This window comes from Pinus tabuliformis, chromosome 8 (assembly GCF_031772625.1).
Source record: "Pinus tabuliformis cultivar Carrire ecotype Pingquan chromosome 8, CPIR1, whole genome shotgun sequence".
Taxonomy (NCBI): domain Eukaryota; kingdom Viridiplantae; phylum Streptophyta; class Pinopsida; order Pinales; family Pinaceae; genus Pinus; species Pinus tabuliformis.
In genome coordinates, this window is record NC_142294.1 from 1,418,502,479 (window position 1) to 1,418,528,257 (window position 25,779).

The 25,779-nt window shown below is 37.2% G+C and overlaps 1 pseudogene; it reads right to left on the reverse strand.

Annotated features, from left to right (window-relative positions):
- Positions 1 to 4,468: 4,468 nt before the first annotated feature.
- The window catches only part of LOC149240909 (putative linoleate 9S-lipoxygenase 5), a 34,618-nt pseudogene continuing 13,307 nt past the window's right edge, over positions 4,469 to 25,779 (reverse strand).

Sequence of the window (25,779 nt, forward strand, 5' to 3'; positions counted from 1 at the left end):
TTGATTTTGACCGCCGGTTTTGTCAGTGAAACATTAATGAATTTAATGTGATTGGTAAACGTTGGTAAAAATAGTAAACACCAGGTTTTATTGCGGACATGGGGAATGTACCGCAACATCCAGAAATTTCAGGAATTAAACTTATTTGTCTTCCGCTCCATACCTTGTTTTAATTGCTAGTCTTGTCATAAAAATGTTAAGTAGTTTTTTGTTGTGTTGCTGAATATAATGTTGTTGTTGTCTGTTGAGAAATGGGAGTGAAGCGCAGCTGAGCGCAAATGAAAAAGAGGGAAAAACACAGCAGAGCGTGAATGTCCAGTTTTTGTGGAAGTAATGAAAAGAAAAACTCGCCGCAGCGAATGTAAGGAAAATTCTTCCAACAGGTTGAATGTAATACACACAACATTGTGGATGTAATGCAAAGAATACACAGCAGCGTAGAATTTCATATGTAAGGGAAGCACGCAGCAGCGTGAAGTTCATTTTTGTTGTTGAATGTGAAAGGAATGCGCAACAATGCGAGGGTAATTTGTTTTGTTGAGAGAACATGAAATGTAATACGCAGTAGTGCGAGAGTAATGTAAGAAGTTGTTTTATGCACAACGGTGCAGTGATAGAGAAGTGATGTGAGAGGCAGCAACGCACATGTATTAAAAGTTTTACACACAATAGTGTAATGTTTTTTAGGAGAAGACAGAGTCTATAATGCACAACAGTGCAGAGATATTACAACGTGAGCGCCATTGTGAAGAGCAACACGAATGAAGAGATTTTTACACACAACAATGTAAACTCATAAAACAGAGACAAAGTATTTTGATCTTTTGTAATGCAAAGCAGTGCATACACAGTGTTAATTTTCAGCATAGACAAAGTGAAATCTTTGGAATAGCATATGAATCGTTCCTACTGTAATCCCTCCATGAGAGGAAGAATTTTGTAACAACAGACTTGTTAATTAATACAAGTTTTTTTTGTGTGTTGCTGAAACACCGTATTCAGAAAATAGTTTCTCGGCGTTAAAACAGAGTGTTGCTGAAACTCCAGTTTCAGCGTTGCTGAAACACCATTGCTGAAACCCAGTTAACGAAACTGCGTTGCTGAAACACTGTATTCAACAAACAATTTTTGTGTCCGCTGTGTTAAAATAGAGCATTGTTCTGTTCTGTTCGTTTGTTCTGGAATTTTCAGAAATTCCCAACATGGTATCAGAGCATCTTTCCTCTGTATATTTGTTTTGGAATTAAACAGAAAATTCCCAACATTGGAGCATTCTTTAAGGCATGAATGGAATTCATGCAGCCCTTATAATTCTGAAAAAGCAATCCCATCAAAGGAGAGGCACTTTGATTAGACCCTTGAGGTTGAAGATACCTTTCAACAGTTAAACAAGTTATGCTCAACCCCAGACTATACACAATATTGTACAACATAGAGAAAAGGAGAGGCACTTTGATTAGACCCGGAGGTTGAAGATACCTTTCAACAGTTAAACAGACTATACACAATACTGTACAACACAGAGAAAAGGAAAGGCACTTTGATTAGACCCCGAGGTTAAAGATACCTTTCAGTAGTTAAACAAGAAGTTATGCTCAACCCCAGACTATACACAATACTGTACAACATAAGAGAAAAGGAGAGGCACTTTGATTATACCCGGGAGGTTGAAGATACCTTTCAGTAGTTAAACAAGTTATGCTCAACCCCAGACCATACACAATACTATACAACATAGAGAACTTCAATTAACAAAAAAAAATTGATGTTTCTCTCACTTAAATGGATATAATTTCACTCAACTATAACATTCTTGTTGCTAGGCTCACTTCTACATAGCAATGTCTTCTCATGATTGAGCAAATTTCATTTCACAATCATAAGATAGACACTTAAAATGGTCTTAATCCAAGGTGCACTCCTCTAATGTGCTGATTGTGCTCATTGAGATTTGATTTCTGGAGGAGCTTCTCATCAAAGGTGCACTGCTCTAATGTGCTGACTAAGAGTTGATTTCTGGAGAGCTATTTAATTACATTACCACTCCATACCAAATAAAAAATATTTTTTTTGGTAAAATTGTTAAAATTATCAATAACATACTTCAGTAAAACTTTGCAAGCAGTTGTCCGAGTGGCACTTTGTCCTCTCCCCACAGGTTTGGTTTTCATGAATGGGCATGTACCTTTTGATCTGTTTTGTCCATTGTTGACTCTCACAAACTTCACAACAAACACGACCTGAATTCTATGTACGTGTTCTCTCAAAACCTTTACATTTGTAAAGTACTTCCAACAGCCAAGCTCACAACAAACAACTTGTACATATGTTTTAGCAAACAAGAAACATTTGAAATTAATAAACAGATTACAAATCTTTTAGCCACGTGTACAATGCTTCAAACATTTAAAGTAAACCCTACACAATACTGTAGAAATTATAGAGAAAAAAAAAAAAACAAACATGCCGCCAACATATTAACTCTCACCAAGCTATCTAAAATATCTAATGCCCCTCAATGAAGAATGATGAAGAATGTCATGCTACAGCTAGCACCCACTACCGTAATTCTGTTGCACGTGTTCTCTCAAAACCTTTACATTTGTAAATTACTTCAAACAGCCAAGCTCACAACAAACAACCCGTACATATGTTTTAGCAAACTAAGAAACATTTGCAATTAATAAACATATTAATTGCAAATCTTTTAGCCAGGGGTACAATGCTTCAAACATTTAAAATAAACCCTACACAATACTGTAGAAAATATAGAGAAAAAATAAAAACATGCCGCCAACATATAAACTTTCACCAAGCTGTCTAAAGATATCTAATGCCCTTCAATGAAGAATGATGAAGAATGTCATGCCACAGCTAGCACCCAACTAAGGTCGAGCAAGAATGATGAGGAATGTCATGCTAGCACCCAACTAAGGTCAATCAATCACTAAGTAAGCCATCTTCAATATGTAAATCCATGACGAATCACCCAAGAGCTAATCAAACACCATCTACTCGAAATGTCGTGAAGCTTCCCCAAACAACAATAGTCTGTTGGTGCACAGGACGAAGTTAAGAAAGTTATAAAGAAACTGCCAGGCTTCCTTCCCAAAATATTCGTCGCCCAATTTCTGCACTGATTGACCTTGGGCAGTGGACAAACATGATTTCGCCAGCTTTGCTTTCAACTCAGCTTCATCAGCACATAATCTCATCTCTGAAACTGAAGAGAATGATTTTATAACATTGCTCAAAGCAGCCCCCGTATTTTTGGTTTTTTCCCGACTCTTGCTCGAAAGTAGGGTTAGGGTTTGTTGGGGATTTTTCTGGTAAAATCCCAAAAACAAACAAACTTAACACACAGAGGCAATGCTCTGTTTCTTTCTCTCCACAGGATCTTTTTGCACAGGGAAGCTTTTTAAAAAAAATGACTGAGAACAGAGTATTACATACCCAGAAAAGGATTTCTATTCATTAAACATAAATGCTTGATACATATTCATCCTCTTTCATTGAGAGGGATTTACCAAAAAAAATACATTCAGCCAACAAAATATTTACTCTGTCTCCTCCTGAGAATTTTTACACTGCTCGTGTGTAAAAACCAACTTTCATTTACTACTGTAAAAACCCTTTTACATTTACTGGTGTAAAACTATTTTACTCATACTGCTGTAAAATAAATTTACATATGCAACAAAATTTTACATTACATTCATAAAAAAAACTTTACTCACACCATACGCTCTTGCTTCTTTCCCTTCATTTGGGCAACCAACAAAAATTACATTTCAACCTCTGTTCACTGCTGTGAGTTTTATAAAATACAAAATCATTCACCAAACAAAACTCCCGTGCTTCTTCACTTATGCACTGCTGTGCAATATTTACCTTGATTCATGCTGGTAAAAAAAAATCCATCGCGCATATGCGCTTCCCCTTTGTTTGTCTTTATGCACTGTTGTGCAAACTTCAGTTTCCTTACATTACTTCAAAAAATATTACCCACGGCCCTGTTCTTTTCCTTCTACACACTGCTATGTGTTTCATTGCATATTCAATGAACAACCCCATCACATTTTTGCTGCTGTGTAAATCTTTTTCATATATTGCACACATCAAAAACATAATCATACATTCTGACTTGCCATGCTCCCGTAGACAAATAAAAAACATCAAAATTAAAATTTCACCAACTATTTTCGAATGCCATTTAATTCTTAGCATGGCGGTCAATTCATTCACTGACAATTCGGCGGTCAACCAAACTTGTTTTTACTCCACGCAAATATTTAATGTTGGCTCGTATGCAGGTTGAAACAATCAACGGCGGAGAACGATGAAGCGGATCGGACGGCGGTGGAGGATTTCAGGAGGCATTTTTATGCTGAACTTTAGGCTCCAAAATGTCAGTTCTGCTGACGTATACAGAGGACCACGTGGTTGAGGATAATTGAATTGACCTCAATTATACGGAAACTGCTCTCACCGCAAAAGCGGTCTGAAATGCATCAGGCGGTTTGCTGGTTTCGCTGAGCGGTTTCGGGGTTGTACGTGCTTGCTGAGTCGGCTGCCATCGCTGTCCATGTTGCGTCCATGGTGCCTGCAGTTGGAATTAATATTCCAACACTCCCCTTTAATTTCAACTGCTGAGCATTCAATCATACCCACACACTTCCTCACATAGAGGGATTCACCAACTGTTGTTACAAAAATATCTTCCTCACATAGAGGGATTCACCAATACGGTTTTTCATGCAGTTCCACAAACAATCAAAGTTGTCTTCCTCTTAACAGAGGGATTCACCTGAGACTGTGCTGAAGAGCACCTTCCTCTTGACAGAGGGATTCACCAGTGTATACTAAAAAGCATCTTCCTCTTGACAGAGGTATTTACCACACTATGCTGAAAAACATCTTCCTCTTGACAGAGGGATTCACCAAAAGACAACAAATCTTCCTCTTAACAGAGGGATTCTCCAACATGCCTTCTTCATAGGCACTTCAATCTGTCTCTTACATTCATTTAGCACATACGCGCTGCAGCGTATTGCCTTTTGTTTTCTCAACAGAACAACTGCAAAGACTTCACGCTGTTGTGTTTTCTTTGCATTACATTTTACTTGTGCTACTGCACATTCCCTTTCTGTTGTTTTCACAATGAACAACAACCAAAACTTCACACTGTTGCCTACTCCCCTTCATTGATTACAATCGCACTGTTGTTGTGTCTCACTTGCATTTCAGATGCAAACAACAAAAAACTGCATTTACATTTACTGCTGTAAAAAAAAATTTCTTTTACATGCGCTGCTGCCCATTACATTTCGTTTTTTCAACAAAAAAACTTCATGCTGCTGCATTTTTCATATTCACACTGCTGTGTGTTTTTACTACATATTCTCCAACAATAAAAACAAGACTTACATTACCCTTTTCGCTGTTGTGTGAAAAATTTCATTGCATTCTCAAACACTCGGCATTTACACTCTGCTGCGTTTTGCCCTCTTCTCATTTTCCTCTCACTGCTTTGCGCTTTCATTGCCAATACAAAACATTTCTATCTGTTGTGTATTACACTCACTTTGCTGTGAGTATATTTTCTCATATTACATAAAAGGAAAACTACATTCCATTGCTATGCATTTCAATCCATGTGTTCCACAAAAAAAATTTCCATGCTGCTCTGCATTCTAATCCATGTGCTCCACACACAAAAGTTTCCACGCTGCCCCTGTTCTATGTTTTTCCTTCGCACTGTTGTGTGGGTCTCCTTGCTTTGCATTACAATGCATATAAAATGCATATGATTCACATCGAATTCATCTTCATCTTCACTCACACACTGCTGTGCGTTCTACTGCTTCTCATTTTTCTTATCGCGCTGCTGCACTTCACATTTCAACGCTGCCCCTTTTTCTTCTCCGCACTTCTGTGCATATTGCATTGCATATGTGATAAAAAAAAAAGCAAAAACATTACATTTTTCAACACCACTGCGTATTACATTTCAGAGGGATCAACAAAAAGATTTCATTTGCGCTCTACTGCGCTGCAATACATCCTCCACGCAATCTCCATGCCCTGCAGACTTTTCTTCTCTGCTTTTATGGCAGATTTAATTCCATATCTCTCCCCTTATAAGAAGATCTTCATCAAAGAATATAGTTCAGCAATAATGATAAAAAAATTACAGGCTCCCCCTTAATGTATGCATTGTTTTATTTCAACAAAGTTTTCTTAAAAGAAACTTAAATCGGCTGGAAAGCTCAAGGGACTTTCAGGCTGTATTTCCTTCCTTCTCCATACTTGTGTAACTTTCTTCTTTTGCATGGGTCTAGCTTGTGTAAGAGCCCATGTTAAGTTACAATCACGTGCCATATGCCCAATGTTATGACACTTGAAGCATTCAACATTGTTCATGAATAAGAATTCATGATTTCTTCTTGCAAAATTGTTTCTTGGAGGTTGTTGGAGACCATAACATCTATCTCTATGAAATGCTCTACAGTCTTTTGCCATATGACCAAAGTTTGAACAATAATAACAATAACCAAAAAATGATCTTTGGTACCTTTGAGATGGAGGTTTCCTTGATGTACTTCTGAAGTCTTTCTGCCTTGAGATCCTTTGATGATAACCATTGCATCTTGCTTCTTTGACATCAGCTACATTTCTTCTTGTAGTTGGTTTTCTGCTTGGAGTAGGATTTCTTCTATTGTAGCCTTGATCTTTCTCCTTGCCTTTGCTGGAACTAGGAGCATCACCATTTCTTTCTGCCTTCTTCACATCTCCTTTGCTTAAATCATTTTCATTCTTGTTTTAGGGTTCACCTACATACCCGAGTCTTGATTTATCAGATGGAGATCTGTGATAGCTGAGCATGTCATCCAAGGCTTGAGAGCTCTTCATGATTTTGTTCATCCCTTCAAACTTTTTCCTGAGGAGGACAATTTCTTCTTCCAATCTTTCACACTCATTATTTTTCTTTGCAAGTTGTTCCTCAGTTTCTTCTTTGCTACGAGTAGCTTCAGCTGCTACTATTTTGAAGGAGATAATATCAGTCTTCATTTTGGAGATTTCTGCTTGACTGCTCTCCATTTTCTTTTCAGCTTCTTGTGCCTGCTTCCTGGCTTCTTGTAATTCAGACTTAAGGGAGGAGACCTCTACCTTGTACTGTTCAATCTCTTCTACAAGTTTGTTCACTCTCTTGTGCCTTTGTTCAAGCTGACTTGACAATATATCTTCCTGCTTATTTGCTTTATTCAACTGATTTGTCATTGATATGACTTCTTCATGATGCTTCCTTTTGCTTTCATCAAGTTCCTTCTTGAGCTTGGCAAGCTCTTCATCTCTTTCTTTTACTTGAAGTTTGATGAGGTCAACCTTCTCATTTTCAGCTTCTATGATGGGTTCAGAATTTCCTTCCTGACTGATTGTCATGATCAGTGCTCCCCTTGCATGAAGGTCATGAAGTCTGTCCCATATCTCCTTTGCTGATGAATATTTTCCTAGATTCTTCTTTATAGAATCAGGCAGTCCATACAAGATAGTCTTTGCTGCCTTTGCATTATGCTCCTTGGATTCTCTATCCATCTTGCTATCATCAATCACTGATTCCCAGATTTCAATCCCTTCAGACTTTAAGAAAGCCCTCATTTTTATTTCCCATATATCAAAGTTCCCATCGAACCTTGGAACCTCAAATAGAATGCTTTCAAATAGATTGTTTTCTATTTTAATAGAAGAGGGAGACACAACCTTAGGGGGTTTGGAGATTTTGTTCATTGACCTTGCCATTCTTAACTATACTTCAAAATACTTGACTGTGTTTTTTAAAATGACTCACTGTTTCTTCAACAGCAACACAGAAAAAAAAACTTTGAGGAATACCTGGGTTCTTTTGCCTGAGACTTCACTCTGCTGGAGAAGCTTTCTCTGCTGCAACAAGAATCTTTCCTTCAGCTTCTTTGACACTTTCAAAGAGCCTAAGCCTGCTCTGATACCACTGTTGGGGATTTTTCTGGTAAAATCCCAAAAACAAACAAACTGAACACACAGAGGCAATGCTCTGTTTCCTTCTCTCCACAGGATCTTTTTGCACAGGGAAGCTTTTTTAAAAAAATGACTGAGAACAGAGTATTACATACCCAGAAAAAGATTTCTATTCATTAAACATAAATGCCTGATACATATTCATCCTCTTTCACTCAGAGGGATTTACCAAAAAAAATACATTCAGCCAACAAAATATTTACTCTGTCTCCTCCTGAGAATTTTTACACTGCTGGTGTGTAAAAACCAATTTTCATTTACTGCTGTAAAAACCCTTTTACATTTACTGGTGTAAAACTATTTTACTCATATTGCTGTAAAATAAATTTACATATGCAACAAAATTTTACATTACATTCATAAAAAAAAAACTTTACTCACACCATACGCTCTTGCTTCTTTCCCTTCATTTGGGCAACCAACAAAAATTACATTTCAACCTCTGTTCACTGCTGTGAGTTTTATAAAATACAAAATCATTCACCAAACAAAACTCCCGTGCTTCTTCACTTATGCACTGCTGTGCAATATTTACCTTGATTCACGCTGGTCAAAAAAAATCCATCGCGCATATGCGCTTCCCCTTTGTTTGTCTTTATGCACTGCTGTGCAAACTTCAGTTTCCTTACATTACTTCAAAAAATATTACCCACGGCCCTGTTCTTTTCCTTCTACACACTGTTGTGTGTTTCATTGCATATTCAATGAACAACCCCATCACATTTTTGCTGCTGTGTAAATCTTTTTCATATATTGCACACATCAAAAACATAATCATACATTCTGACTTGCCATGCTCCCATAGACAAATAAAAAACATCAAAATTAAAATTTCACCAACTATTTTTGAATTCCATTTAATTCTCAGCATGGCGGTCAATTCATTCACTGACAATTGGATGGTCAACCAAACTTGTTTTTACTCCACGCAAATATTTAATGTTGGCTCGTATGCAGGTTGAAACAATCAACGACGGAGAACGATGAAGCGGATCGGACGGCGGTGGAGGATTTCGGGAGGCATTTTTATGCTGAACTTTAGGCTCCGAAATGTCAGTTCTGCTGACGTATACAGAGGACCACGTGGCTGAGGATAATTGAATCGGGCTCAATTATACGGAAACTGCTCTCACCGCAAAAGCTGTCCGAAATGCATCAGGCGGTTTGCTAGTTTCGCTGAGCGGTTTCGGGGTTGTACGTGCTTGCTGAGTCGGCTGCCATCGTTGTCCATGTTACGTCCACGATGCCTGTAGTTGGAATTAATATTCCAACAGGGTTGTCGTTAGGGTTTTCAATGTGGTTATCATTTAAGAGGTCTGAACGTTGACGAATCTCCCTATTCTCTTGACACCTCAAGATAGCGGTTTGCCGCTGCCAAAGCGAGGGAGATTTCTAAATCGATCAATTCCAGTGGCATTCGGACCATTTCTTGCAGTCCCTAAGGCGCCTGGGTCCAATACTTCGAAGCCGAACAAGCTGAAAAATCCAGTAATCCTAGTGTTATAATTTTATGTTTTAGCAGAACCAATAATGAATGTAACTTTCTAAGTAAGATGAGAGATCAAAATCGAAATGGAATTTCACATATCTGCATTATTCATCGGCACAACTACAAAGCCTGGAGACAGTGAATGGAAGCTCTTTGTCGCAGACAATACACCGGTTAAGCAATGAAGCAAGACGACTTCCAGTGAAGAGCAAAAATCTCACGAATTTATTGTTCTCGCATGCCAATAAAACTTTTGGATCCCTATCCCTTCCCCCCCTCAAGAGAAGAAATATTTAGCAATTCGAGGCAACAAAGATAGAACACCATACTACGATCGATCGATAAGCTTAGCAAGCTGCTCATATAAATCGTCTTGACCATCATATGCACTACACACAAACCAGGGAGGAACTTTAAATCCCACGTCTCTGTGCAATGCCCATAATCCTTGGAAGGTCCCGCTTAGTGACACCCCTTGCGCTTCCAGGCTTGTACTTTTGAAGTTGCTTCCAAGGGGTTGAAACATTTACTTCAATTACTAGGGGCGTGGCAAATGAAAAGCCAAGTGCCTCATACACATGTCCATGGCGATGCCGAGAGTACATTCAACACGACATTTATTGTGAAAAGGAATACACCTTACACCACCTGAGAATGTCATCTTTTATGTCCTCGCTGCCAGGCACTTCAATTTTTGTGGGAATGGCCACGGATTGAGCTCCATCACACCTTTTATTTGCGTTCTCTATATATATTAGTCAAAATTCAAATCCATGATCAAAACACACAAATCAAGCTATTTCAATCAGTATTGTTTCAGATTACCTTTTGAGAAGATCTGCTAGCAACCCTTGTTCGTCAAACCTCAGTCCTTGTACATCTCCATGGAATACTTTCCAGGAAAGACTGTTCTTTCAAAAATGCGTCTGCCATTTATAAGAATTTGGCGAGCCAGAGCATTGATGTTCATGGTGTCCCGGAAATGGGGACTCAGTAGCTTGTGAACGGGATGCATTACACTCAGCTATTTGTTAATAGTGATGACAAATGATTCCATGACTGTGTGAGTCCTAAGCCTGAAAAAAATAACTAAGACGATTACTTAGTCGGGACACCATGTATAATGGTATTATAAAATAGTAAAGAAAATCTGCATGTGATGTGTTTGGCGTTACATGGTATTGTAAAATAGTAAGGAAAATCTGCATGTGATCTGTTTGGCGAGCCAGAGCATTGATGTTCATGGTGTTCCAGAAATGGGGACTCAGTAGCTTGTGAATGGGATGCATCACACTTAGTTGTCTGTTAGTAGCGATGACTAATGGTTTAATGACTGAGTGAGTCCTAAGCTTGAAAAAAATCCAACCATTACTTAGTCTTGACACCATGTATAGTGATATCGTAAAATAGTAAAGAAAATCTGCATGTGATCTGGTTGGCAAGCCAGAGCATTGATGTCCATGATGTCCCGGAAATGGGGACTCAGTAGCTTGTGAATGGGATGCATCACACTCATCTGTCTGTTAGTAGCGATGACAAATGGTTCGACGACTGCGTGAGTCCTAAAGACTGAGAAAATCAGACCATTACTTATTTGGGACACCATTTATAATGGTATTGTAAATTAGTAAAAAAAACTTTGCATGTGACCTGCTAGAGGTGCCTAATTAGATTTTAACAGTCACTTTTAAGCTGATAATAACCAGTATCATTAATGGTTACGTAGGCTTTGGCGAGTTGCCACACAACTCCTTGTGCGCCTTGCTCTGCAGGAGTAAACACCTTCCTAACACTTTCCCGGCATTGATCTAAAGGGGGTAAGCTCAGCCCGATTGCAAATGGTCTTAATGTGCCATGCTTCTTAAGGAAAAGAAGTGTGCGAGAAGCGTATATCTTGGCAAGGTACAGAGCGTTTATTCTATTCACATAAGGCATGAAGACATCATGGTGGTCCAGAATGAACAGTTTATTGTCTTCTACAGCCTGAAAACATCATATCAATCTTTGAATAAATGAATTTCTTGGAAGATCAAAAGAGTTAGACATGAGTAGATTTTAATTAAGCAACAAGCGCTTAGTTGGATCATACCTGCTCCACAGTCAGCCCATCGAGATTATTTTCTATATGTGAAGAAGTAGACATCATGGTGGTCCAGAATGAACAGTTTATTGTCTTTTACAGCCTGAAAACATCATATGAATTTTGAATAAATGAATTTCTTGGACGATCAAAAGAGTTAGACATGAGTAGATTTTAATTAAGCAACAAGCGCTTAGTTGGATCATACCTGCTCCACAGTCAGCCCATCGAGATTCTTTTCTATATGCGAAGAAGTAGACATCATGGTGGTCCAAACTGAACAATTTATTGTCTTCTACAGCCTGAAAACATCATATCAATCTTGAATAAATGAATTTCTCGGAATATCAAAAGAGTTAGCATGAGTAAATTTTAATTAAGCAACAAGCCCTAAGTTGGATCATACCTGCTCCATTGTGAGCCCATCGAAATTCATTTCTATATGTGAAGAAGTAATAGAACTGATCTGAGGACCATATATCTCTAGGGCCAATTTACTTCATGGAGGAAAACTATGTCAATTTTAATCACTATTTAAACTATAAACTATATACAGACTACACGTAATTAAAAATTAAGCTATCAACGTGATTTTTATATAGCCTGATCACGACCTTCCAACATTTATATGAAAGTAGAAAAGAGGGATATAGCGCTTTGCTAATTACTTGGAGTCTCTGTACAACAACCGGATCTTCAACAACCAACGTCTCGCGCACGAACTCCTAATCTTTTTTCCATGCAATTCTCCATGCAAATTCGTCTTTTGCATCCATTAATTCCAGTTCCACCAAATTCAGTTATACATAATCTAGTGGAAATCAAGTGCAAGGTTAAGAAAATGCAGCGGTGTGTTTAGACGAGAAATTTGGATGCTCCTTATATCCTTTCTTCAAGCTTCATTTTCTTGTCTTGTCACCTTAGCTCTCTAACACCATGTTGAGAAATCTAGGAGAGCTAGATTAGGTGATTTCTCTAGACGAGAAATTTGGATGCTCCTTAGATCCTTTCTTCAAGCTTCCTTTTCTTGTCTTGTCACCTTAGCTCTCTAATACCATGTTGAGAAATCTAGGAGAGCTAGATTAGGGGATTTCTCTTTCTTTGATAACTGCTTGTGATATGCTTTTACTTTAACTTGATTAGCTTCTTCTTTCTCTTGATTATAATTAGTGTTCTTATCATCAAAGAGATACTAAACCAAAAAGAACAATGAGACAAGAGAACAGAAGATATAGGCTATCATCGAGAGCCAACACCTCTCCTCTTAAGAGGAAAACCCACAAGAACTCCTCTTCTTATAGAACCTCAAATGACGAATTCCGAGACCTAAGGCCATTGTCAACGTCCCCTCTAAGACCAAGTCAATCCTTCCTCCTTGTTGAGATTTTTCTTCCAGCAACTTTGACTTAAACAACTTCTAACTTTGACCTAAACAACTTCTACAACTTCAACCCCTAGTAGCTTCTTTTGCAAAATCCCTAGATGGCATGTGTGGGATAATAATGATGAATTTGCTTCCTTTCCTTCTTCGCTTGGACATCCTTCTCCTTCTTGACTACTCGATTTGCAAACTTAGTCTCTTTCACACCTGATTCCAGTCTCCTAAGGTCACTGCAATTTATGCCCTAGTTTTTCTCCCGTGTGTGAGGTGTAGATGACCCAGAAACAATCTTCTAAGAATTTGCTTTCCTTCTTCCCTTTGCTAGGTATTCTATGCTCTTCTTGTGCTTCCACGAGTTGTTCGTCTTCTCTCTGAAATGAGGTCGAGGTATTCCTTTTGCTAGGTATTCTATGCTCTTCTTATGCTTCCACAAGTTGCTCGTCTTCCCTCTCAAATGAGGTCGAGGTCTTCCTTATATATAGGTATTTCTCTAGTTTGAATCGCTACTTGTAGGCCGACTTGTCAACAAATAGAGGCTGACTTCTTCTTTTGATGATGACAAGGTTTTAGAGGGTCTATTTGACACATTTGACTTTACACAAATTTTCTTTAAAATATGTAACATGCACAAAAGGGTCTTCCGTTCATGACAATGAATCAATTGATTTATAGACTCAATGACAAGCCTTAGAACCACTCAATGGGTGATTGAACTATAAATAAATTTCCATTGAGCATGAAACCCATACCTCACAAATAATTTTATTTTTCTCTTTACACCAAATACATAAAAACATGATAACATGTCATTATGAAGACAAAACCTAGTTACATATTTCGACACCTTTATCACATTATTGAGGAAGAATTATACATCGAGCAACCATAGGGGTTTGAGGTCGATGACAAAGAGACACATGTATGCAGGCTTAAGAAATCCCTATATGTACTCAAATGGGCACCCGGGGCCTAGAATGCTAGGATTGACAACTATTTGCACGACACAAGCTTCACCGAGAGTGAGGCAAATCCCAACATATACTTCTCCTCGGTTGGATTTGAGGCCCTCATTTTGGTGTTGTATGTGGACGATCTCATTTTGATAAGTGTAGAGAGACTAATGCAGGTTGGAAATCATATCTAGTGTCAAAATTTGAGATAAAGGATATTGGGTTGATAAATTACTTTCTGGGACTGGAGGTTTAGCAGCAACCAAGTGAGATCCTCCATGGACAAGGGAAATACACTCTAGAAATGCTAAAGTGATTCAAGATGGAGGATAGTAGAATAATGGCCACTGTAACGCTGACCAATCTAAAGAATATAAAGCCCTAAACATCTCGGTCTGTTATTACAATCACAATTCCAATCCCTCAACTACTATTCCCGTCCAACTCATGCACAAAAGCTCCTCTCCAACTTTTGTCGATTCGGTTTGGTTCTCTTCTTTACTTATGAGCGTAGAGTGAACCTCAAATTCAGTTCTGCTCTGCTTCATGGCTCATACTTGTGACATAGTTCTAAGTTCCATATTGCTCGTTTTTCCTTGCCCTACGAACTTGTGTCGCAAGTCTTGCTTCTTACCTTACAACTTAGTTACACGACTCTCAATATATATGTGTCATAAAGGCATGTGAAGGGATGTGTCTCACCCAATCGACGTGTCTCTTCGATTGGTCGACACTTCACATCTCACCAGCGAACACTACAAATACTCGTGCTGACCTCCTTTCTCATGAAGTCGACCCATGCATGTTGAAATTTTGATAGTGGCAGTTTGTGGGCTTTATTGGTACCATCTGGCCAACTCAGTCCATCATACGAAAAACCTCAGATTTGTACGAGCACTCAACACTTTGAGTGAATTTATCCCCACTCAACTCATTTCACTAGGGCGCACTCGTCTCAACTGTCACTCAATCATGGGAACGCTCGTCTCGACTCACTTTATTAAGAAACCCCAAAATGTCGCACAATCGTTGCAAATCATGCAATGACTATCTTGTTTTTCAGCTCAACTAACCAAAACTTGTGTTGCATGTGGGCACTCAACCCTAGGGTATAGACTCAACAGGCACCGAGGGCCTGGTATGCTAGGATTGACGACTACTTGTAGGGAAAAGGATTGACGAAGAGTGAGGCAAATCCCGACCTATATTTCTTGTTGGTTTGATTTGAGGCCCGCATTTTGGTGTTGTATGTGGATGATCTCATTCTAACAGGTGTAGAGAGACTAATGCAGGTTGCAAATCAAATCTAGCATCAAAATTTGAGAGGAAGGATATTGGGCCAATGCATTACTTTCTAGGACATGAGGTTTGGTAGCAACCACGAGAGATCCTCTTGGGACAAGGGAAATACATGCTAGAGATGCTAAAGAGTTTTAGGATGTAGGCTAGCACACCAATGGCCACTCAAATGGTGACCAATCTAAAGAATATTGATTCTTCGGTTTCAGAGTTCGCTAACTCTAGACAGTACAGGCAGTTGAATTGCTCATTGATGTATCTGTTGAAATATGTAACTAGGTTCGGTCTTCATAAATGTATTTGAGTCACATTGAAATGTATTTATCAAAAGAATGAAGAAAATATTATTATTATTATTATTATTACTTATTAAAGCATGGGTTTCATACATGGGTCATCATGTTTTAGGTCAAAGTCCCCATTGAGGACTTCTAGGATTTATTCCAAGTCATTAGAGTCATTGTCCATTTAAACAGACCCTTCTTGGGCTTTTGAATCATGTAAAAAGAATTAATATTGAGTCAAATAAGTTATTTGTCACCTCCACACTAAGTCAGCCTCAAGGAGATCATATTGAGTCAAATAAGCTATTTATCACCTCCACACCAAGTCAGTGTCAAGGAGATCAAGTCGGCTTCAAGAAGGACAATTCAACCTCACTGGAAGACTATATATACAAGGTAGTTCGAATTCATTTGGAGTATTCACACTCTCTCATAAGTTCGATATCCAAAAGGAAGAAGCTAGGAAGTGCGAAGTTGAAGAAGCACTGGAAAGAGGCTGGAAAAAAGTACGAAATTTTAAAGGAAGGAAGAAGACACCAGGATCGAAATTTTGGGCCATCTATTTCTCAGTCTAGTGGAGTATCTAGGGAGATCAAAGTTTTTCTTTGTTTAGTTGAAGTTGTTTCCGATGTTGCTGCTTCCATTTGTTGGGTCGAAGCTGCAACTGCAAGTTGATGCTGCTAGGTCGAAATTTCTATTGAAGAGTTATCATCTGCAAGAAGGATTGAGTGTTGACTCGGTGTGGAGAAAGTCTTTGTCTAGGTCAAACGTCTTGGATTATCTCGAGAAACTATTGAAGGAATAAACCCCTGGAGAAACTATTGGATTATCTCGAGAAACCCTTTCTCACACCAAGAAGGTTTAACATGCATATGCTTAATTTATCATTCTTGACTACAACTGGTGACCATGGAGGAAAGAAAGGAAAAAAAATACAATCCTTTTTGGTGTGGTAGTGTCAATCACCACACTATTGCAATCCCTTAGCTCTCCAAAACCCTAGCTAAGGAAAACAATGAAAACCCTTGCTCACACCAAGGAGGTGTAGCAAGCATATGCTTAATTTATCATTTTTGACTATAACTGGTGACCCTATAGGAATAAGGCAAATAGACATAATCATTTTTAGTGTTGTAACGACATACTATAATATATAGTAAATCAACAAAACCCTATAGGGAATTAGTAAATCGAAAACTATTTGTTTGAAAATGTCATTGCAAATGGAAAGACGACTTTGAAAATCTTATTGTTGCTACAAGTCATGGTGAAGATAAACAAAAATAAAAATTAAAAAAATATATATCTATATATATATATATATATATATATATATATATATATATATATATAGCAAGCAATAAAACATGTGTTTTAAGAATTGAATCAACCTACAAGTAAATTATCCACGCCTTACTCCTACAAGAAGGGTCAATGACCCTCAATGAGAGGAATGAAAAAGCATTTCTACTTGAAAGGACCTTTTCAACTTCAAGGAAAATCTTGTACTTGTTGATTTTCTAGAATTGAGAATGACTTATGTAACTATCCTTGAAAAAAGTGTCATAGTTTGTTGGCTTAAACCAAATTATGATGGAAGGCTATATATGAATTAGTAAATCGACAACTATTTGATTGAAATTGTCATTGCAAATGTAAAGACCACTTTGAAAATCCTATTGTTGCTACGAGTCATGGTGAAGATAAACGGAAATAAAAATTACTATATATATATATATATATATATATATAGCAATAAAACATGTGTTTTAAGAATTGAATCAACCTACAAGTAAATTATCCATGCCTTACTCCTACAAGAAGGGTCAATGAGACGAATGAAAATGAATTTCTACTTGAAAAGACCTTTTCAACTTCAAGGAAAAAATTGTACTTGTTGATTTTATAGAATTGAGAATGACTTATGTAACTATCCTTGAAAAAAAGTGTCATAGTTTGTTGGCTTAAACCAAATTATGATGGAAGGCTATATATGAACTCCTAGCTTATAAGCCAACAAATGTTTCTCAAACAACAACTTTATTCTTTTGTAACAACCCCCTACAAATAAATTATCCACGCCTTACTCCTACAAGGAGGGTCAATAAGGGTCATTGATCACAAATGAGATGAATGAAAAAGAATTTCTACTTGAAAAGACCTTTTCAACTTCAAGGAAAAACTTGTACTTGTTGAATTTCTAGAATTGAGAATGACTTATGTAACTATCCTTGAAAAAAAGTGTCATAGTTTGCTGGTTTAAACCAAATTATGATGGAAGGTTGTATATGAACTCCTGGCCTATAAGCCAACAAATGTTTCTCAAACAACAACTATATTTCTTTTGCAACAACCAAGAGACATAAATGTCAGTGTAATGAAGCCTATAAAAAGGCTTGAGCACTGTATTTTAAGCTGCCTCAAGTGGTCGTGGTCGGGCTAAGCCGAAGTAACCGAGGATATAACCATGAAGTTGAGATGAGTCACAACTCATGCACGTAGTTGTTTTTTGGTTATTTCTTACTTTAACTTATTTCCATCACACATAATTTTTTAATCCTAACAACCGATGTCAAAGCTCAGGTTACTTTGAAAGAGAGATTGTGGAAGTTATCAAATGGATAATTTTTTTGTCTAATATTTTTGTGTAGGAGGAATATGTTGTAGCTAGTTGCAGATTGTCCAAATCTTAGAAGTAAGTTTCAACCATTGTGTTTTGCATGTGTTCTGAGATCATGAAGGTGCTGCAAAATCTTGTGTTTAGATATACTTCAGTACATATCAAATTTGTAAGTGTGAGAAACGAGTGTCGAGTCATGTTATTCTAGAAGCCATAATTCAAATGTTTTTTTTTTTGTAGAGTTTCCCATGTGGCTAAAATCCAATGATAATTGAAGTATAAATATCTATGTCATACTTATATCTAAGGTTGTAGAATTATTACAAAGGTTGAATGGAATGACCTCTAGCAGACTGGATTAACATTAACTGATACGCCTAGTAAGCAATCATAATTTTTCTACTCGCTCATGTTTTGGGGACATGATGAGCCTAACCTTGATGTTGCACAACATTCAAATACTTGTTGTACATGAATTGAAATGATGTAATGTTGTAGGTGTTGCATGATTAATTGTACTTGACACCCTCAATCACTGATAAGCCTAGTAAGCGATCATAATTTTTCTACTCGCTCATGTTTTGGGGACATGATGAGACTAACCTTGATGTTGCACAACATGATGAGACTAACCTTGATGTTGCACAACATTCAAATACTTGTTGTCCCTGAATTGAAATGATGTAATGTTGCAGGTGCTGCATGATTAATCGTACCTGACACCCTCAATATTTTGGACCAATTTGTAAAGCTTACCTTACACAAATCATTTAGGCATACATTTTTTACAATTAATAGTTTGATTGCTACAGTTGCCCATTTGGATAAAATCCAGTGTAGATAATGGAAGTTTAAATATATAGATTGTACTTATATCTAACGTTGTAGAGTTAGAATAAAAGATGAATGGAATAAGTTCTCGCAAAGAGAATCAACATTTGGTGATAATCTATTAAGCAAACATAGTTCCTTTCATTGGCTAGTGTTTTGGGCACATGATGAAGCTAATCTTGATGTTGTTGTACACAATGTTTTTAAAACCGTTTTTAAAAACCGGTTACTGGTCTAACCGGCCGGTTAGCAAGGCCTGCGGTCTAAACCGGCCAAAAAACCCGGTTGGAAAGGAAATTTCTCCAAATTTTTGCCCTAACCGGTGAAAATCGGCCGGTTTAGGACGGAATCGGCAGGTTTTTATCAAACCGGCCGGTTCCATCCTAAACTGGCCGATTTTAGGCATGCCCACCATAACTTGCAAAAAGCGGTTTTCTGACTGTGGTTTAGGGGTTTTGGGGGGGAACTAAGGGTGTTTTCCCTCCAAAAACACCCTCTCCAAGCTATAAGAGGCCCCTCTCACTCTCATTTGTCTCACACAACTGATTTGGAGTGTTTGTGAGTTTGTTTGTGAGCTTGGAGAGTGTTGAGTTTTTGCTGAAGTAGTCATCTTGGAGTTGGAGTTGGAGCTATTTTGGAGATAGTGTGTAGCTGTCAGTGGAGTTGCCATCTTCAAGAGGAGGCTAAGGAAGCTAGTTTGCATTTCTAGGTAAGGGTTTGCACTTAAAAATTCCTTATTTTACTGTTGTCCATGAATTTTTTTTTTTTATGTGTTGTAAACTTCTCACTTCTATGATCTACCATACAGGGAGTCATCATGCCTCCAAAAGCCATAGATATTGCATGGGCTCATTGTGATATGATTGATGGCAAAATGATATGCAAATATTGCCAAAAATCCATTCAAGGAGGGGGTATTAAAAGGTTCAAGCAACACTTGGCTGGGATAGGAGGCCATGTAAAGCCATGTGGAGCACCAAATGAAATAATAGGGCATATTAGGGTAGAATACCTTCAGAAGTTTGAGACTCAAGTCACTGAAACAATAGAGAAGTTTGTGACTACAAAGTTTGGGAGTCGAGACTCAACCAACTGAGTTTGATCATGATGACTGAGACTCATGAAAAGTTTCAACTTCAAGTGATAATGTTGATCACTATTATAGTATTACTATTATCATATATGTAGAGTCTAGACTGAAGTCTTGTAGTAGGCCACTGGCCCCATAGTTTGTAGGCTTTGTTTTTGCACTCGGTGCCATTTTGATATATTCACCTTTACATGGTATATAAATGAGCAATCTTTGCATATTTTGTCTCTATTGGCTTGGAATCATGGTTTTAAATCTTAAAAATAGTTTTTTTGATTAAAAAATAATTATTTAATGTATTTTTCTAAAACCGGTTCGTTTAGACCAAACCAGTGCCGGTTCCGATCGGTAAACCGGTTCATTAGGTGGACCGGTCCGGTCACCGGTTCCGGTTTTAAAAAAATTGGTTGTACAACGGTCAATACTTGTTGTACTTGAATTGAAATGATATAATGTTGGAATGGATGCATGATCGGTTACCCCTGACACCCTCGAGTTTTTGGCCCAATCTATAATGCCTAGCCTTAGGCAAGTTATTTATGTTGAAGAATGTAACTAGTTTTGGTCTTCATAAACATCACTGGCTAGTGTTTTGGGCACATGATGAAGCTAATCTTGATGTTGTTGTACAACAATCAATACCTGTTGTACTTGAATTGAAATGATATAATGTTGGAAGGGATGCATGATTGGTTACCCCTGACACCCTTGAGTTTTTGGCCCAATTTGTAATGCCTAGCCTTAGGCAGGTTATTTATGTTGAAGAATGTAACTAGGTTTGGTCTTCATAAACATATTTAAGTCACAATATAATGTATTTGTCAAAAGAAAGAAAATGAAGTTTTATTATTATTAAAATTGACTTATTAAAGCATGGGTTTCATGCTTGGGTCAATTATTTTAGGTCAAAGCCTCATTTACATGCTTCCAAGGTTTGTTGCAAGTGTCCTTGTCCATATCATAATGCAAAGAACCCTTCTTGGGAATCATTTATCAAGAAAGAAATTTATTTTATATTAAAATTAGTATTCTAGGCCTCCTCCACCAAGTCGGCCTAAAACTGGGCAGCAAAATCACTATATAAATGTAGCAACTTGACCTCCTTTGTCACTCAAAGAAGAAGTTTGATTTGCAACTTCTGGGGCCAAAAAAAGTGTGAATTTCAAGGAAAAAGAGAAAGAAGGATAGAAAAGGAGGAGGAGGTCTCTCACAATCATAAGAAGTCAAAATTTTCTCTTTCCCACACGTGTGAAGTTGTGCAGATTCTGGGAGGGGGCCGAAATTTTGTAGTAACTAAGAGGCCAAAATTCTATTGCTGGGGGTCAAAATTCAATTGGGAAGTCAAATTTTTGGATTGTTTATGGGTTGGAGTTGTTGGATAAGAAGAGACTACTATATCATCTTGGAAGGCTGACTCGGTGGAAGAGGAAAGTATGTTGGTCTAGGATCTTGGTCCATTTGAATCTGAATTACTAAAGGAAGAGTTCTTGACTGGGTTTTCCCCTATATAAGGGTTTTAGCCGTGGATGTCTGCGTACATCTGGTGTCCCTAATATTCATGCTTTGCTTTTGATAATTTCTTGATGAAACAAAGATAAAAGAACGTAAGAAAGTTAATAGGAACATAAGAATATCACAAGTAATTATCAACATAAGAAAATATTTCTTCCTTTTTTATTTTCTAACATGGGACAAGAGCTAAGGTGAAAGAAGGAAAGAAAAAGGTGTCCTAAAGATCTATTAAAAGGAGAATAAGGAGTTTCAAGGTTAGAAATAGCAATGACAATTTCAATGAAGGTAGAGAACAAACTAGAAGGAGCCTCCAACTACAGGGCCTAGAAAAAGAGAATAGATCTCATTCACGAAAAGAATAAAGTTTTAGATCTTGTTCTAGGAAAAGTCAATAAGCATACTAATGAATCAAGTAATGCAGATAAAGTGAATTTTAAATAACTTGAAATCGTGGCTATGAATCTAATAGTGGATAGAGTTAAGGATAACTTAATTCCATACATATCCAACTTAAATTCTGCTCAAGAAATGTATGAGGCTCTCTCCAACTTATTCACAATCAAAAACATTGGTCAAATAGCAAGCCTCAAGAATGAACTAAGAATTGTTAAGATGACAAATGATGATATTGTTTCATCATAATTTATAACGATATCCAAAATCAGAGATAAACTCCAAGCAATAGATGAAGTTGTCCCAGCAAAGGAGCTCGTAATCATTACTCTTCTAGGACTACCTAAAGATTCGAGTGACTTTGCATCAGGACTCAACAGTTGGAAGGATATGCCAACATTTGAACAAATGTGGAATGCATGGAGTCAAGAAGAAGCCAGAATATCGATATTTAACAACACAAAGGAGAATGAAGAAGAAAACACCTCGAACAGTTACTCTACTCATCACAAAAAGAAGGGAACTTTCAAGAAGTTCAAAGGACCAAAGAAGAAAATGGATCTATCGAAGATTGAATGTTACAATTGCCACAAAATGGGACATTACCAAAGTCATTTTCCTGAGAATCCAACAAATAAGAAAACAAATAGGGATCAAGCAAATGTCGTTGATAAAGCTCCATCTAAGAAGAACAAGACTGATCAAGCAAATGTCATTGATGAAGCTCCATCTAAGAAGAACAACACTGAAGAAGAATCAGAAGTCAAGGACTTATACTACTAAGTCCTCCATTACATATATCCTCCCTTGGTCTTCCTTCATTTTTTCTAAATTTCCTTCATGTTTTCTAAATTTGTAGGTCTAACATGTTGTGTTAAGACATTTTTGAATTATTTTTATAAGTTGTAGGTCTCCCTCAAAGATTGGATTAAGAGGGAGCCTCCACCAATTTACCAAAAGATAAGTATTTTGTTCTTGTTTCATCTTTTCGTGATTGGTTTCTCACATCATGACGTGTTTGAATTATATGCTAATAACCTTTTATATTCTCCGTGTTAGGAAAGCTTGCTGAATACTCAAGGGTTATGGAGGAGACTTCAAAGGATAGACGAAGCATGGAAGGACGTTTTCCCTTCAAGCATTGATGTCCTATAAGGTTTGTTAAGAACCAAGGTATTTCTTAGCCTATAAGCTATGTTACAAAGTTCTCTTCATATAAAGGTACAATCATTCTTTCTCTACATTACTAACATCGTTATGTCTAGGGTTTTGAATTGTAAGAGATTCTTGTTTGGGTGATTAATCATTAGATTGAATCCACCCTCGTTATATTTTGATCATTCGTATGGAACCCTAAAAGGTTCTCTATAAAACCCTAACCTAAGGGCATGTTTATATTTATGAAAACCTAGTCTACTTAGGGTTAATGATGAAGTCTAGAAATCTTATTCTCTTGTTTAAAGTCTTGGTATTGTTATAATAATATCCTAGTCCTTTAGGGTTTGGTAAATTAGGGTTTATGACCAAAATATTTGTAATATCAATAGTAATATTCTAGAGATAAAACCCTGGGTGTATATTCATTTATATGACCAAAAACCCTAGTCTGAATAAATTGTTGTATATCTAACTTTGATGTATTGATGTTTGTGACCTAATTTCACCTTGTAAATATTGATGAGAAATGCATCCTAGATATGTATGTTAACCTAATTGTTGTTACTCATGTAAATTCTAGGGTTTATAACAAAGCCCTAGTAGAGATTGATATTCTAGGATATGATGATATTGTTTTTGATATGATTTAGTCTAGGGTTTGCATCAAACCTTAGTAAATTCTAAAACATTAGATGCATAGTAGAATTTTTATTTGATTGAATTACTCATATCTAAAGCTTTGTGTATCGAAAATGAAATCTAAGGTTTGCAATAAATTATAGTAGACACTGTCACATATCTTTGAAAGTAATATTGAATCCCTAGATACAATGAGATTGATATCTTGATTGAGTTGCTAATAGGGTTTATGATAAAACCCTAGCAAAAGGGAAAGTATGTAACTTTTGCTGATTATGAACCTAACTAGGTTTAGAATGCTTCCATTATAGTAATATGATTCTAAAATAGTTAACTTCATGCTTCTATATATGTATTTGGTTGTACTTGCTATTAAAATTTTAAAAGTACACAATCTTCAATATAATGAAAATGTCCATATAAGCATGATGAAGAAAAGCTATGAGGATGATGAGAGTATGTAACTTTTGCTGATTATGAACCTGACTAGGTTTAGATGTCTAACGTCTAAATGCTTCCATTATAGTAATATGATTCTAATATAGTTAACTTCATGCTTCTATATATGTATTTGGTTGTACTTGCTATTAAAATTTTAAAAGTACACAATCTTCAATATAATGAAAATGTCCATATAAGCATGATGAAGAAAAGCTATGAGGATGATGATGAAGATGACCTTGATGAAGACCAAAGCTTCTCCAATTTTATAAAAGAAGAAATTAGTTGATCTCCCTAAGTTAAGAGGGAGTTTGGATAGAAGAAGGGGTATATCTCCCTAGTTGAGAGGGAAGGCATATTATGACAGTGAATACTCTGAAGCAAGCAAGAGTACTATCAATACATGTTCGTGATTCATGAAGTTGCAAACAAAAGACTCGAGAAATACTTAGGCTATTTTTGGTGTTTTTAAAAAAGTGGTAGAAGAAAGCTTTCGACAAGATGTATTTGGAAAACTTGGTTGATGATATAAGAAACATCCAAACCTTGAAGGTTTGTGTTTACTTGTTTGAAAGTTTATTATTGATTGGGGATGTGATTGTGCAGGTAAATCTCTCCACAAGAAGGTTGAAACACCTTGAAAGCTTGCTTGGACAAATGTATATATCTAGTCTATTGGGAGAGTTGAAGCATCTAATGATAGATGCTTAGGAGGAAATCTGGGCCGCCTGTGTGTTGATGTCTAGATCACGAAGAGGGAGGGTGGCATTGGTCTTGGAGCTCTGACCTTGGATACACACCTAGATCCATGGGTTGATGGTTAGTTAGTAACCCTGACAGTACTTAGATTGGTTGAAAGCTTTCGTCCATCTTAGTCCCACCCGGATAGATAACCCTGGTTAGGTATCTAGTCTGTGGCACTGAGTGTGCCTGAACTCTTATTATTAAAATTGACTTATTAAAGCATGGGTTTCATGCTTGGGTCATTTATTTTAGGTCAAAGCCTCTATTGCAAGCTTCTAGGGTTTGTCAAGCGTCCTTGTCCATGTCGTAATGGAAATAACACTTCCTAGGAATTATTTCCCAAGAAAGAAATTTATTTTATATTAAAATTAGTCTTCTAGGCCTCCTCCACCAAGTCGGCCTAAAACTGGGCAGCAAAATCACTATATAAAGGCAGCAACTCGACCTCATTTGTCACTCACACAAGAAGTTCGATCTACAACTTCTAGGGCCAGAAAAAGTGTAGATTTCAAGGAAGAAGAGGAAGAAAGATAGCAAAGGAGTCGTCTCTCACAAGCATAAGAAGTCAAATTTTTTCTCTCTTTCCCACACGTGTGAAGTTGTGCAATTGATGTAAGGGTGTCGAAATTCTGCAGTAACTAGGAGGTCGAAATTCTATTGTCGAGGGTTGAAATTTTGCAACTGGGAAGTTGAATTTATGGATTATTGTTGGGCTGGAGTTTGTTGTATAAAAGGACACTACTATATCATATTGGAAGGCTAACTTGGTGGAGGAGGAAAGTTTGTTGGTCTAGGGTCTTGGTCCATCTCAAA